At 38.4% G+C, this 17002-nt stretch overlaps 1 protein-coding gene across 1 annotated transcript in view; it reads right to left on the reverse strand.

The window, feature by feature from the left end:
- The window catches only part of LOC122794685 (lipopolysaccharide-induced tumor necrosis factor-alpha factor-like), a 355606-nt gene extending 339634 nt beyond the window's left edge, over positions 1–15972 (reverse strand). The window contains exon 1 of the mRNA XM_044063313.1: positions 15693–15972. The gene's annotated coding sequence lies outside the window, so the exon portion shown is untranslated. The remainder of the gene's footprint in view (positions 1–15692) is intronic.
- Positions 15973–17002: the final 1030 nt, after the last annotated feature.

Below are 17002 nucleotides of genomic sequence, written 5' to 3' on the forward strand. Positions count from 1 at the left end.
GATTTAGCATTTTCAGATGCTCTGCATATGAAACAATATACGGTTTGGCTAAACATTTAACAATGCTTTCAAGACTAGTTTTAATATATATGAAGAAAATTTCAGCAGTCAATTTTCCAAATATAAAGACTATAACACTACAACAGAGTCTAAAACCACTATTCTAAAATCCAGACCTGAAAATTATTCCTTCTTGAAATTTGTTGAGTAGGACATTGACATCAAAACAACAAAACAACAGGGTCAAGACAGATGCTTTCCCTCAGTACTCTTTGAAGTAATCCCGTCAGAGAGTAAATGCATTGTGTTACCAGAACAGCACACACTATGAAAATAATGTGCTGTCTGCTGAAGGTATAATAAAATACTGTCAGAGTATGCTGGAGTTACTGTGTCATACAAAAACCTGTCAAGAGTATGCTGGAGTTACTGTGTCATATAAACCCTGTCAGAGTATGCTAGAGTTAGTGTCATATAAATCCTGTCAGAGTAAGCTGGAGTTACTGTGTCATACAAAAACCTGTCAGAGTAAGCTGGAGTTACTGTGTCATACAAAAACCTGTCAGAGTAAGCTGGAGTTACTGTGTCATATAAATCCTGTCAGAGTATGCTGGAGTTACTGTGTCATACAAAACCTGTCAGAGTATGCTAGAGTTAGTGTCATATAAATCCTGTCAGAGTAAGCTGGAGTTACTGTGTCATATAAAAACCTGTCAAGAGTATGCTGGAGTTACTGTGTCATATAAAACCTGTCAGAGTATGCTGGAGTTAGTGTCATATAAATCCTGTCAGAGTAAGCTGGAGTTACTGTGTCATACAAAAACCTGTCAGAGTATGCTGGAGTTACTGTGTCATACAAAACCTGTCAGAGTATGCTAGAGTTACTGTGTCATATAAACCCTGTCAGAGTAAGCTGGAGTTACTGTGTCATATAAAACCTGTCAGAGTATGCTGGAGTTACTGTGTCATACAAAACCTGTCAGAGTATGCTAGAGTTACTGTGTCATATAAACCCTGTCAGAGTATGCTAGAGTTACTGTGTCATATAAAAACCTGTCAAGAGTATGCTGGAGTTACTGTGTCATACAAAAACCTGTCAGAGTAAGCTGGAGTTACTGTGTCATATAAATCCTGTCAGAGTAAGCTGGAGTTACTGTGTCATATAAATCCTGTCAGAGTAAGCTGGAGTTACTGTGTCATATAAAAACCTGTCAAGAGTATGCTGGAGTTACTGTGTCATACAAAAACCTGTCAGAGTAAGCTGGAGTTACTGTGTCATACAAAAACCTGTCAGAGTAAGCTGGAGTTACTGTGTCATATAAAACCTGTCAGAGTAAGCTGGAGTTACTGTGTCATACAAAAACCTGTCAGAGTAAGCTGGAGTTACTGTGTCATACAAAAACCTGTCAGAGTAAGCTGGAGTTACTGTGTCATATAAATCCTGTCAGAGTATGCTGGAGTTACTGTGTCATACAAAACCTGTCAGAGTATGCTAGAGTTAGTGTCATATAAATCCTGTCAGAGTAAGCTGGAGTTACTGTGTCATACAAAAACCTGTCAGAGTAAGCTGGAGTTACTGTGTCATACAAAAACCTGTCAGAGTAAGCTGGAGTTACTGTGTCATATAAATCCTGTCAGAGTATGCTGGAGTTACTGTGTCATATAAAAACCTGTCAAGAGTATGCTGGAGTTACTGTGTCATATAAAACCTGTCAGAGTATGCTGGAGTTAGTGTCATATAAATCCTGTCAGAGTAAGCTGGAGTTACTGTGTCATACAAAAACCTGTCAGAGTATGCTGGAGTTACTGTGTCATACAAAACCTGTCAGAGTATGCTAGAGTTACTGTGTCATATAAACCCTGTCAGAGTATGCTAGAGTTACTGTGTCATATAAAAACCTGTCAGAGTATGCTGGAGTTACTGTGTCATACAAAAACCTGTCAGAGTATGCTAGAGTTACTGTGTCATATAAACCCTGTCAGAGTATGCTAGAGTTACTGTGTCATATAAAAACCTGTCAAGAGTATGCTGGAGTTACTGTGTCATACAAAAACCTGTCAGAGTAAGCTGGAGTTACTGTGTCATATAAATCCTGTCAGAGTAAGCTGGAGTTACTGTGTCATATAAATCCTGTCAGAGTAAGCTGGAGTTACTGTGTCATATAAAAACCTGTCAAGAGTATGCTGGAGTTACTGTGTCATACAAAAACCTGTCAAGAGTATGCTGGAGTTACTGTGTCATATAAAAACCTGTCAGAGTATGCTGGAGTTAGTGTCATATAAATCCTGTCAGAGTAAGCTGGAGTTACTGTGTCATACAAAAACCTGTCAGAGTAAGCTGGAGTTACTGTGTCATACAAAAACCTGTCAGAGTAAGCTGGAGTTACTGTGTCATATAAATCCTGTCAGAGTATGCTGGAGTTACTGTGTCATATAAAAACCTGTCAAGAGTATGCTGGAGTTACTGTGTCATATAAAAACCTGTCAGAGTATGCTGGAGTTACTGTGTCATATAAATCCTGTCAGGGTATGCTAGAGTTAGTGTCATATAAATCCTGTCAGAGTAAGCTGGAGTTACTGTGTCATACAAAAACCTGTCAGAGTATGCTGGAGTTACTGTGTCATATAAAAACCTGTCAAGAGTATGCTGGAGTTACGGTGTCATATAAAACCTGTCCTAGTATGCTGGAGTTACTGTGTCATATAAACCTTGTCAGATTAAGCTGGAGTTACTGTGTCATATAAAACCTGTCAGAGTATGCTAGAGTTACTGTGTCATATAAAAACCTGTCAGAGTATGCTGGAACTACTGTGTAATATAAAAATCTGCCAGGGTATGCTGGAGCTACTGTGTCATATAAAAACCTGCCAGGGTATGCTGGAGTTACTGTGTCATATAAAACCTGTCAAGAGTATGCTGGAGTTACAGTGTCATATAAAACCTGTCCTAGTATGCTGGAGTTACTGTGTCATATAAACCTTGTCAGAGTAAGCTGGAGTTACTGTGTCATATAAAACCTGTCAGAGTATGCTGGAGTTACTGTGTCATACAAAACCTGTCAGAGTATGCTAGAGTTACTGTGTCATATAAACCCTGTCAGAGTAAGCTGGAGTTACTGTGTCATATAAAAACCTGTCAAGAGTATGCTGGAGTTACTGTGTCATATAAATCCTGTCAGAGTATGCTAGAGTTAGTGTCATATAAATCCTGTCAGAGTAAGCTGGAGTTACTGTGTCATACAAAAACCTGTCAGAGTATGCTGGAGTTACTGTGTCATACAAAAACCTGTCAAGAGTATGCTGGAGTTACGGTGTCATATAAAACCTGTCCTAGTATGCTGGAGTTACTGTGTCATATAAACCTTGTCAGAGTAAGCTGGAGTTACTGTGTCATATAAAACCTGTCAGAGTATGCTGGAGTTACTGTGTCATATAAAAACCTGTCAGAGTATGCTGGAGCTACTGTGTAATATAAAAACCTGCCAGGGTATGCTGGAGTTACTGTGTCATATAAAACCTGTCAGGGTATGCTGGAGTTACTGTGTCATATAAAAACCTGCCAGGGTATGCTGGAGTTACTGTGTCATATAAAACCTGTCAGAGTATGCTGGAGTTACTGTGTCATATAAAAACCTGCCAGCGTATGCTGGAGTTACTGTGTCATATAAAAACCTGCCAGCGTATGCTGGAGTTACTGTGTCATATAAAACCTGTCAAGAGTATGCTGGAGTTACGGTGTCATATAAAACCTGTCCTAGTATGCTGGAGTTACTGTGTCATATAAACCTTGTCAGAGTAAGCTGGAGTTACTGTGTCATATAAAACCTGTCAGAGTATGCTGGAGTTACTGTGTCATACAAAACCTGTCAGAGTATGCTAGAGTTACTGTGTCATATAAACCCTGTCAGAGTAAGCTGGAGTTACTGTGTCATATAAAAACCTGTCAAGAGTATGCTGGAGTTACTGTGTCATATAAATCCTGTCAGAGTATGCTAGAGTTAGTGTCATATAAATCCTGTCAGAGTAAGCTGGAGTTACTGTGTCATACAAAAACCTGTCAGAGTATGCTGGAGTTACTGTGTCATACAAAAACCTGTCAAGAGTATGCTGGAGTTACGGTGTCATATAAAACCTGTCCTAGTATGCTGGAGTTACTGTGTCATATAAACCTTGTCAGAGTAAGCTGGAGTTACTGTGTCATATAAAACCTGTCAGAGTATGCTGGAGTTACTGTGTCATATAAAAACCTGTCAGAGTATGCTGGAGCTACTGTGTAATATAAAAACCTGCCAGGGTATGCTGGAGTTACTGTGTCATATAAAACCTGTCAGGGTATGCTGGAGTTACTGTGTCATATAAAAACCTAGGAATAAAACGTGTCCAAGAAAAGATACTGCTGAAAAAACAGGCTGAAACTGGAGAAATCCGTTTATAAAACACAAATAACAATACAGCAAAGCTTTCAGGTTAAAAACCCTTCCTCAGTGCATTACAATCCTACAATGGAAGACATATTGAATAAATAGGGTCTAATAGTCATGTGGCCTGCAGCCCAATAGTCACATGACGCATATCATACATTAGAACTTATACAAGTTAAAACAAATATACATAAAATTACTTTAACCTAGTTTGTTGTAAATGTTTTAAAACTGGTTTCAGTGTAACCATCATTGAGTCCTGGGGGGTGGTCTGCTTCTAACCTAACTATCCATTGGTACTCTTTCAATTCAAGTATATTATTAATATCCCCACCTCGTAATGTTTTATCAACACTACAAATGACTCTAAATAAAAAACTATGTAAATTGCCTTGTTCCTTTGTGTGTTTATATAGCGCATTTGTAGTTATTGCCCTTTTCATTTCTGATCTATGTTCAATTATTCTGTCTTTCAGCCTTCTTACAGTTTTTCCTATATAGAATGAAGTACATTGTGTACAAGTAGCCATGTATACTACTGATGCAGTGTTACACGTGGCCTTTGTATTAAAGTTATAATGTTTTTTTGTTGTGGGATGTATGAACTGATAGTTGTTGCCATCTTTAATTTCAGGACAACAAGAGCAGTTAAAACATTTGTATGTACCCGGTTTATCTATTTGGGAAAAGGAACTGAAGTTCATATCCTTATAGCATAATTTTTGTTTGAGGCTATTCATGTTTCTGAAGGAAAATAGGTTTTCTCCTACTACTTTCTTGACATTTGCACAGGCCATTAATATTAACCAATTCTTTTGTATAATATTTTAACTGAATATGTTTGTGCATTATAAGAAGTGACAAACCTAATTTTTGTATCATTAGTTCTATTTATTACTTGTTTGCCATGTGTATAAATTGGTCTTAGTGTAGTATTTCTATCTGTCATAATTTTGTTTTAATTCCAAGTAGGAGGCTGTTTGAATAACCCCTCATTGTTAGTTCCTTGGCAATAGTATCTAGTTGCTCAAAAAAATTTTTTTCTCCGGTGTTAAATTTACTGCCTCTACTAAGTTGCGATGTTACTATGCTTTTAAACACATGTGGTGCGTGCATACTTTCAAAGTGTAGATATCTTCCTGCATGTACTTCTTTCTGATGTATAGTAGTCTGTAAAGAATCTTCCTTTTTATACAATAATAAATCAAGAAAAACTATTTTCTCATAAGAACTTTCCATTTTAAATTTTAGAAATGTAGTAGTATTATTTAAATAACAGATGAAATCTTGAAGCTCGTTCTGTGTTCCTTTCCACAACATAAAGCAGTCGTCCACAAACCGCTGATAAAATACAACCTTATCAGTAAATGGATTACTACTATCTAATAAATATTTCTTTTCCCATATGTACAAAACTAAATTGGCGAACACCTACGGTTGTATTTTATCAGCGGTTTGTGGACGACTGCTTTATGTTGTGGAAAGGAACACAGAACGAGCTTCAAGATTTCATCTGTTATTTAAATAATACTACTACATTTCTAAAATTTAAAATGGAAAGTTCTTATGAGAAAATAGTTTTTCTTGATTTATTATTGTATAAAAAGGAAGATTCTTTACAGACTACTATACATCAGAAAGAAGTACATGCAGGAAGATATCTACACTTTGAAAGTATGCACGCACCACATGTGTTTAAAAGCATAGTAACATCGCAACTTAGTAGAGTCAGTAAATTAAACACAGAAGAAAAAAATTTTTTTGAGCAACTAGATACTATGTCCAAGGAACTAACAATGAGTGGTTATTCAAACAGCCTCCTACTTGGAATTAAAAACAAAATTATGACAGATAGAAATACTACACTAAGACCAATTTATACACATGGCAAACAAGTAATAAATAGAACTAATGATACAAAAATTAGGTTTGTCACTTCTTATAATGCACAAACATATTCAGTTAAAAATATTATACAAAAGAATTGGTTAATATTAATGGCCTGTGCAAATGTCAAGAAAGTAGTAGGAGAAAAACCCTATTTTTCCTTCAGAAACATGAATAGCCTCAAACAAAAATTATGCTATAAGGATATGAACTTCAGTTCCTTTTCCCAAATAGATAAACCGGGTACATACAAATGTTTTAACTGCTCTTGTTGTCCTGAAATTAAAGATGGCAACAACTATCAGTTCATACATCCCACAACAAAAAAACATTATAACTTTAATACAAAGGCCACGTGTAACACTGCATCAGTAGTATACATGGCTACTTGTACACAATGTACTTCATTCTATATAGGAAAAACTGTAAGAAGGCTGAAAGACAGAATAATTGAACATAGATCAGAAATGAAAAGGGCAATAACTACAAATGCGCTATATAAACACACAAAGGAACAAGGCAATTTACATAGTTTTTTATTTAGAGTCATTTGTAGTGTTGATAAAACATTACGAGGTGGGGATATTAATAATATACTTGAATTGAAAGAGTACCAATGGATAGTTAGGTTAGAAGCAGACCACCCCCCAGGACTCAATGACATGGTTACACTGAAACCAGTTTTAAAACATTTACAACAAACTAGGTTAAAGTAATTTTATGTATATTTGTTTTTAACTTGTATAAGTTCTAATGTGTAATGATATATGTGTACGTCATGTGACTATTGGGCTGCAGGCCACATGACTATTAGACCCTATTTATTCAATATGTCTTCCATTGTAGGATTTCATATAAAAACCTGCCAGGGTATGCTGGAGTTACTGTGTCATATAAAACCTGTCAGAGTATGCTGGAGTTACTGTGTCATATAAAAACCTGCCAGCGTATGCTGGAGTTACTGTGTCACATAAAAACCTGTCAGGGTATGCTGGAGTTACTGTGTCATATAAAAACCTGCAAGTGTATGCTGCAGTTATTTTGTCATAATAAAACCTGTCAGCTTATGCTGGAGTTACTGTGTCATATAAAAACCTGTCAGTCAGAGTATGCTGGAGTTACTGTGTCATATAAAAACCTGTCAGTGTATGCTGGAGTTATTGTCTCATATTGTATTTTATTTCGGGAGCATTGTCACCTGTACCACACCTCGAATACCTTGGGAACTGCAAACCACCTTGTTAACTTATTTTGCCTTAGCTTTCACATTATCTTAACTACTCACCAGCCATATGAGTGATTCCAATAAGCTAATGAAGATGAAGCCATGTCGTACATGACTCCATGTTATACCCTTCATTTAGCAATGGTTCTTCTCCAGTGGAGTGGACCACACTTATAAAACCATCAATGTATCACTAATAGCCCCACTATCCGCTCTACACGCAGATATTAGAGCACTTGACAGTGATATGTACTGCAATGTCTGCACCTCAGAGAAGACAAATCTCTTTTTACAATTCCTCTCAAACTGCTGAACAGCAAACACATAGCCTAACCCTCTAAATGGGTAAAACATTATTTATGTGCAATGTCATTCTCATTTACATAACTCACTTTATATGTCTCTGTCTGCACTATGAAAACTGCAAACTGTAAGTTCATAGCATATATTGGTGGTAAGTTTTACATGTGTGTCTCTTATTTATTTATGGCACTGTTTGTTACATATCCTTATGTTTATACTGAGTCTGTTCCTGTTGTTGTATTTGTTTCATTTCTGCTGTAAAAAAGCTTTCACTTTTTACTCTATTTATTTATCTTATCTTGATTTTTATTTCTATTCTTCAAATTTTTATTAATTTAATCCATCTTCTTTCTGTAAATTGTCCTTTTTAAGGTATGAACCTATGTATCGAAATTTTGTGCAATGATGCATACTTTTTCCTCTGTGTTGATCTGTATGACAAATTATATTTGACATTGACTTTGGTCAATAATGTACTGATCTCTGAATCCCCAGTGACTGCCCGTTATCACTACCCAACAGGTCAGTTACTTCTTACACAGTACTGGCGCCTGTCTATAGCACCATATTGGTTCTAACAGTACCTGTATGGATCGTTATATCACAATTCCTGGATTCCCTGCTGCTGACACCATCCTCTGATTAGTACCATTTCCAGAATACCAAACTACCCCCCTGTGTCAGACTGTATATCGATAGCGAATGTGAGGGGTTCATTGGCCACAGGCAGCAGTACTGCTTTCCATTGTGGTCTAACAACAATGGCCTGATGCCCTGGGAGTTATACAGAAACAATCTGCTTACAGATCACGCCATCTGGGCAGTAAAAGTAGCCTAACTCTTCTAAATGAGTAAAATAATCCCACTTTGTCTTTTTTACTTTTATTAATGATAAAAGATAAAAAAAAACAAAGAAACTAGTGGCCTTAAAACTTCATTGATAAGCTCAGTTACAATAATTTCCAAAAACCATGAAACCTATGTAGTGTTCCAAATATTAAACATATCAGCTTTTATATACTTAAAAGTAGGCATGGAAAATGAACGTATTGTTTAATTTTAAACCAGCCTATTGAAGGCAAATATTATAAACAGAGCCATAAAAGTGTATTTTAGAACAAGTACCCACACCCACACACTACTACTAATTAGATCAAACTAAATCCTAGTTAAGGAAAACGCTACCTATTTGCAACACACATTCCAAAATCAAGTATTAAGAAAAATCATAAAATACACATAAAAAGACATTTAAAAAAATCTCTTTTGGCTTCCTCCATTTACCATACTGGTGGACATTCATGCACAGTCATGCACACACATGAACACTTTAATACATCACTAGTTTACTTCATCCACTGTTTTCTGTATTTTTGTATGTTTTTTTCTACTAGTTTTCATTGCATAAATATGTTTTTAGCTGTAAACATAAAAACTCTCATGACAGTTTTTTTTTCAAAGCACTGACATGTTTTTCTAGGTTCATAGGTGTGTACTAGGCTAATGGCCTTGGAGCCTTTACATGCCTAGCCCATAGGATTACTGCAGCATTGTGCCACCCGACCTTAACTCCCAGTGCCTCTGTCAAGTAAAGCCACTGGAGTAATCCCTGGGGTGAATTTTCTATTTCCCCATCCACTCATTAAGATCTGTTGAAGTGGGCCAGTGAGGTGCTCTGCTTGGCATGTTTGGGAAGTCTATTCCATAGCATGGGCAGTCTCTGGGTTATGAACCTGTTCCTCCAGCATGTTCTGTTGATTGTGGTAATGAAGTTGAGGTCTCTGGAGTGTGTGGTGTGGAGGTATTGGGATTTCTTTAGGTGTAGCATTTCTAACAGAGCTGAGTCACACATGGCTTTGTAAGTCAAACAGAGATCACCTCTAAGTAGGCGATATGAAACAGAATAGTTGGAGTTTTTTTAGTCTGTCCATATAGGACAAATGTTTAAGGCCTAGGATCCTCTTTGTGAGGTACTTCTGTGGCCTCTCCAGGTGTTGCAGGTGTTGAGGTACATGCCAAATGGGGCATTGTACTCAATGATTGGCCTAATGACGGAAGAGTAGAGGGAGACAATGCCCTTTTTCTTCATGGATGCAAAACCCTTAGTGATGAGATGTGCCACACAGAAGGACTTTCTGACCACAGTGGCAATGTGGTGGTCAAAAGAGAGGTTGCTGTCAACATGTGTTCCCAGAGATCTTATAATGCCTTCTGTGTTCAGTGGACTACCATCGATGTGGTAATTCATGGGAACTGGGTTTTTCCCAAAAGAGGAAGACATTTTTTGGCATTGAGCTTAAGGCCATGGTTCTGACACCAGTTGTTGGTCTCAGTGAGGCCTTTCTGTAGGATGTTATCACCACTCAGGGAGTTAATAATAGCTCCCAACTTGCAATCGTCTGCAAACTTTGTCAGCCAGAGTCCCTTTGTGTTGGCCTGGACTTCAGAGAAGTAGATACCAAACAGGAGAGGACCCAGGACTGAACCTTGTGGGACTCCACTTGTGATTGGTCAGTGGTCTGACTTGGAGTCAGCTACGTTCACACTGTGGGTTCTACCTGTGAGCCAGTTTGCAACCCAGCTAGTGATATAGGGGTTGATGCCTAGCTTAGGGAGTTTTTGGGAATGATATCAAAGACCTTGCCTTCAGCCACAGCTCTGCAAACTGACACAGAGACATTGTCCAAGTTAAGCAAGCATGATCTACCCTTCACAAAATCAAACTGTGTGGGATCCAGAGTTTGGAGATCCCCTATATCCTTGTTTATGTGGTCCATGATAATGCATTCTATAGCTTTTCATATCAGACTCATCAGGCTAATGGGGCAATAGTTCCCAGGGTGTGTAGTCGCTCCTCCTTTCTGGCGAGGGCTGACTTTAGCAGTGCGCCATTTGGTAGGGACAAAGCCTGAAGTGAGGCTGTGATTGAAAACGGCACACAGGTGAGGTGCCACTTCACTCTGTAGTTCATATAGAACACAGCCAGGGATATTGTCAGGTTCCATAGAAGCTGTATTCTTGGCCTTGGACAGTGCTGTTTTAACCTGTGCAGCAGTAATACTGGGTGCCTGTCAATCTACTGGTATTGTGACTCATCCCTTGGGGGTAAGAGGGGTAAGGTTGGCACTGAATCTGTCCATCAGTATATTGCCAATATCTGTTGGCTCGGTATAGGAGGTACCATTATGCAGTAGCTCAGAGCAAATCTGGGTATTGCCATGGAGATTCTTTACATAACTATAGAAAATCTTGTGGTTGTCTTTACTGTCAGCTGTAATTCTGTTTTCATAGCTAGCTTTAGAGGATTTGATGAGGGATCTCAACTTTTGGTTGAGGCTGAAAAGGGAGTTTTTCCAGTCTTGGGACTTCACTTTATTCCGCATCAGTTTCCTCCTCCTGTTGTAGAGTTTGTTTATGGCAGGGGACCACAAGATTGGCTTCCTTTTTTTGAAGGAGAGCATCTTGGTTCTTTTGGGTATGGCGAGAGTCATGCATTTGTGTACATGTTCGTACCATGCATTGATGTATGATTTGGTGGTCATGCAACTGATCTCCATTTGCATGGGTGCTGTGAAGTTAGCCACCTCTATTTTTAGGAGCTCAAAGTTAGCTTTGGAGAAGTTTTTCATGGTGGTTACCTTGCAGGGGGGGGGGGGGATTTCCAAGGTGATTAGTTTGTGGTCGGATCTAACCAGGGAGGAATTGACTATTGGTGTAGAGCAAAAGTTGCCCATGTTAGTAATGACCAGGTCAAGGATGCTTCAACCTCTAGTGGGGGTAAGAAGGAGCTGGTCCAGGGCAATGGAATTAATGAATTCCAAGAAACGCTGGGCAAGTGTATTGATACATGAGTAGTTTTTCCAGTTAATGGAGGGGTAGTTGAAGTCGCCCAGTATGGGAATGTTAGATTGTACCCTAATATTCTCCAGGGTACTTAGGAATGTGGAGTGTGAGTCTTGGGACATGGTTGGAGATCTATAGCAGGATATGACCTGAATCACTGTCTTACCCAATGTTAGCTGCATCTGAAGTATCTCAGATGAGTTCTGTCGGGCTACCAGTCTGGAGGTGTGTGCATCCTTTATAGATATGGAAGCACCATTGCCTTTGGAGCTTCAGTCCAAGTTCTGCAGCCGAAAGGTGTGGAATGAGTTATAGCCTGGTAGTGCAGGGGTGCTTTCTGCTGCCTTGAACCAGGTCTCTGTTCGAGTGAGTGCATTTTGAGATTGAAACTTCTAGCATTGAGCAGCATGACCATCAGATTGCCTTTGATTGTAGCTGTTATGGTGGTAATTTGCTCTTTGGAACACCACCTAAAAAAGGCACTATAGGGGGTGGCAAGACCCTTGACCAGTATCCAGAAGCCCAGGGGTGACAGTTGCAGGCCATCTCTGGCAAAGCATTGTAGTCTGTCCATCATATCATCCCAGGCAGACAGATACTGCATCTCCTTAGAATGACACCTGAAACTTAGCCAATTTTTGAAATCAGTCATTTTCTGCATGTACTGTGGTATCATTCTGGGTGATGGTAGGATGCTGCTCAGGGCTAGGGTCATATCCACCAGGGCTATGTAATCTAAGAGCTCCTCCATGTCTCTTTTCATGTAGTCCAGGGAGGTACGTCTCAGGTCATTCACACCCACATGTACAATGACAGAGTCATATTTGTACCTGTTGTTGAGGGACCTGACTGCGTGCGTTATGTGGTGGATCCCGGCACCTGACAGGATGCTGACTGTTACTTTCTCCTTATTCAACCTAGTGAGTGGGACATCAGTGTGCCTCACTATTGAGTCACCTATGACTAGTGTGTTGGGCATGCTGGTTGAGTGTCACACTGTTTAGGAGAGTTATATATCTCATGATTAGTGTTGTGTTGTGGTGGTAGTAAAGTGTGTTTCTGCCTTGGAAGTCTCTGCTGTTTGAGTAGATTTTTATTGAGAGCATCCATGAAGGTGAGTGTGCGGTTTATGTTTTTATATGAAGACAGTGCTGGTGTGTGTTCTGGAGGCTATGTGTTCTATGTGGTGTGGTGCAAGTGTTGATCTTCTCCTCTTGACCAGCTATTCCGGTCTTGGCTGGAGAGTGTGTGGCTTCCAATTTGGCTATATAAGTACATCTCTCGAAAGTCTGAGTGTTGGGGGGGGTAAGAGGAGAGGGTTGCCAGTGTACATGAGGCAGTTGCTACATTGCCTCAGGATGCCCAAGTTCACCAGTTTAATAGGAGAAAGCACAGGGAACTGACCTTTAGACATGCCTGGAGGGGTGGCGTTCATAAGCACTGGAGCTGTTTCTTTGTAGAACATTTAGTGCTGGTAGCACTTGTGTGCTACAATAATTGCTACAAGAAGTCTGGTAAAGTGCTAGACTAATAAGCTAGTAAAAGTGCAGGAGAGGAGAGAAATAGCAGATCAAAGGGACAAACTGAAGGGCAGACTTAGGCACCGCTCAGGAGCTTGCAAACAGTCCTGGATACAGCCAATCTGACTTTTACAAGCAGTTCTACTTATGGAGACAGAAGTGAAGTATAATATTTAAATCATGCCCAGATATTGCAGTAATTCACGGAACTCCCACAAATACAAATGAAGCTACAAGACTAAGATCCCAGAACAAGTTAACAAAATACAAACATACATATTTTTGACTAAAACATGTAAAATGCAGAAAACCACAAAAATATATTACCAAGCATGTATCTATATATTGTATCTAGATCTAGGAATGTCATTGCCCCCCCCTTTACTTAGCCCTTATTAGGCCATTCAATGAATATAAGGCCCCCTTTGACATGCCTCAGTCCAGACACATGCAACAACTGGAACATCTCATAGAGATACCTTACTAAAAGGATACAAGGCCTAAATGGCATGTCCTACATGGACCAACTCAAAGACCTGTCACTATGCTTGGTATTCTGGGGTCGGCATAATGATTGAGGTGCTTTACCTCACAGACACCAGGTATATGGTTCTTCTTACCTTAGAAAGGAAAATTGGATAGCTTTAAAATGTTTCACAAGGTCAGATAGCCTATAAACCCATGAAAAAGTGCCAAAAGATCTTTGGTGGCTGGTTATAGTATAATGCTACTAGGTAATTGTCATTTGTGGTTGGGGTTTGATATAATGTTTAAGGTGTCTACTTCACAGACACAATGTACCGGGTTTGATTCTCACCTTTAAACGGGAATTTGGCTAGGCCTAAAAAGGCATACAAGGGCAGCTAGTCTAGCACTTCCCTGTGAACCTATGAATCTAAATGGATTCTTTGCTGCCATTTCTGTTAGCAGTACGCTCTAGTTCACATCCTGTTTAGTTTCATTTCAAAAGAAATGAAACTTAAAATGCTTAGAAGATGGGTGGATAATCTGGTTCTTTTGCTATTTACTTTTTTTTTTCAAAGAAAGAAACTGCAAATATTTAGAACAGGGTTGTGGCATTGCCTCAGACATAGCAATTAACAATGACATCATCAAAAAAGCAGGTGCCTGCAATTATTACATAACCGATACCACTGGTGCATGCATAACTGTTTAACTTCTATTTACCAAGGTACATTTTAAAGAGTACAGCAAAAAAAAGAGACATATGCACAAAAATGTTGCTTTAAAAGCTATAAATCAAAGGCAAATAATCAAAACCAACTGATTGATAACCGTGAGGGATTTAGGAACACATTGATTTGTAGTCACTCGGCTAACTTCTGCCCTCATCAATAATTTAACTACTTGTCTGGTTTTCATTGACACAAACAATGCTTTTGTTTTCAACAAGAAAAAAAAAACAAGCAGGCTGAAAACGGGCTGCAAAAAACATTCACATTTTATTTTTCAATAGCTATTATGAACTGGTTCATTCATTTTGTAGCTTCATAACTAATTATCTATGGGTACATTTTGTGAAAGATATAATATGCACAACATGAATCACAAGGAAATTACATAAGGGGCATGCAGTTTATTGATAACCGTACATGACAAATCCACAAAATAACTTTCTACCATCAAAGGAAATATAAATCTGTTTTGTTTTTATATTATATATTTATTTTATATAGTGCTCAACAGAATGTAATTCTTATTATTTTATGTAAAGCAGTAGCTGACTTTGTATTGCATTTTAAGGGGGTTGAGGCTTACAGTGTCACAAATATGGTGATCAGCCAAGTACCTCTTTGATAAATAATTATTTCCATCAAAACTTGCTAGCTCTGACTTGGGGCTGAGGAGGCATGGAGATGGGGAGCTCAAATATTTCTCTTTTTATAGGCAGTAAAACTGTCATGAGACAAGGAACACTGTAGCTGCTAACTGGCATCAGGATCCCTAAGTACACATTCCAGTGAATTCTTAATCATGTGTCAATCCATTTTCAGCATTACAAGTTCCACTGCACAAGTAAGTAAAAGCTGAAACAGCTCAATTCCCTCTAACTACATGCATGATGTGTTCTGAATAAAGTGTAATGTTACAAAGGTTATAGAATATCAAGATTGCCCTATTCTGCATGATGTGCGTTACAGCTTGCTCTTCTAGAATTGTGCATATACTATGTTGCTATATACCATAATGCAGTGAAACAAGAATTGTAAAATAAACCAGAAATGCTTATGAATAAAACTTTAACTCCACCCCACTTTTAGCTGAAAAATCATATCACTCTAGCAGTTTCAGGGACTTCTGAATATTTTCACATCTACGCATGGAAATAAAATAAGAAAAAAATGAAATGCTTTACATCTATTATTAAAACTGCAAATTATTTAATTGCCAAAGATGAATATATGCCATTTATGATTTTTGCCATAAATTTATGTAAGCTACATATATTAAATGCCCCTATTTTACACATACCTGCTTGTTCTTGATTTTCAGGTCACAGATGTTGAAATAATGTTTAGAAGAAAAAAGCGCCACAAAAAATCACAGGAGATACTTTAGAGCAACAGACAGGAAAGCTTGTTTATAATATCTGAAAAGACAGTCTGACACGTCAGCCAAAAAATTAATATCCAGTACATCTGGTTTGCTGGTTTAGTAAATCCCAAGTGTAGAACAATAAATGAGATGCGCTGTACTTACAAAGGTTTTCTATGCTTAGCACTGAAAGGGTGTTTTACTGAAAAATACTTCTGGGTTTTTGGGTGTGTGTAAGTGAATGCCTGTACCTCACACATTTGTGTAGAAAAGAAAATGAAAAGTAGAGTTCAGGGTGTGTGGAATGTGAAGAGGTGTGCATAGGTGCCAGAAGCTGTTAAAGACTGGGGGGGGGGGGTGACAGGGACATTTAATGAACTAATTTTTTATAACTATTTGCTACCACAACATAGGTTCACTTGGAGGACATTTTAAGCTTAGCCAATTCACTTTTGCTGCTTGAATTAATGGGTGTATGAAATGTGAACAGGTGTGCATAGGCAACGGAAGCTGTTAAAGACTGGGTGGGGGTGGGGGGTGACAGGGGCACTTAGTGAACTAATTTTTATAACTATTTGCTACCACAACATAGGTTCACTTGGAGGACATTTTAAGCTTAGCCAATTTCCTTTTGGTGCTTGAATTAACATTTTCTGATTGGTCTTAGCTACCCCCATGGCTTACAATTGCATATTAGCCCTAGTGAGAACAACTGTGATCATACCACAGATAATTTGAGAGGGTCATGTAACGGATGCAGCATTTAGGAACTGCCTCCATTTATTAATGGCATGAGGGGAAATCCTGGAGTACGTTTTCTATTACCCATCCTTAGATCCAAGTTGCATTTGAATATGGATGGGAGACCTTTGCTTTATTTTTATGGATAGTCTGTTCCAGAACAGTGGTAGCCTCTGTGATGTATATCCATCTCTCCACAACATTCAGTTTAGATACCTAGACTGACAATTTCTGATGCCATTTGACTTGCTGATGTTCAGTAGGTCCATCTGTATTATGTCAAAGGATGCTTTGTATGGCAGACATGTCACCTCTAAGCACTCTGTAGGATAAGTCCAGCACCAACCAAGTATCACCACGATATGATGAAATAAAATCTGTTTATTACACGAATAACAAGTGCTTTCGCATACACCAAGTATGCTTCTTCAGGTTACAATTCACAATAAAAAGTCATACACTTATATACAGGTCTTAATTGCATAATTAAAATTTTTAAATTGATT

Source organism: Protopterus annectens, chromosome 2.part1 (assembly GCF_019279795.1).
Source record: "Protopterus annectens isolate FY-2018-M chromosome 2.part1, PAN1.0, whole genome shotgun sequence".
Classification (NCBI taxonomy): Eukaryota; Metazoa; Chordata; order Ceratodontiformes; family Protopteridae; genus Protopterus; species Protopterus annectens.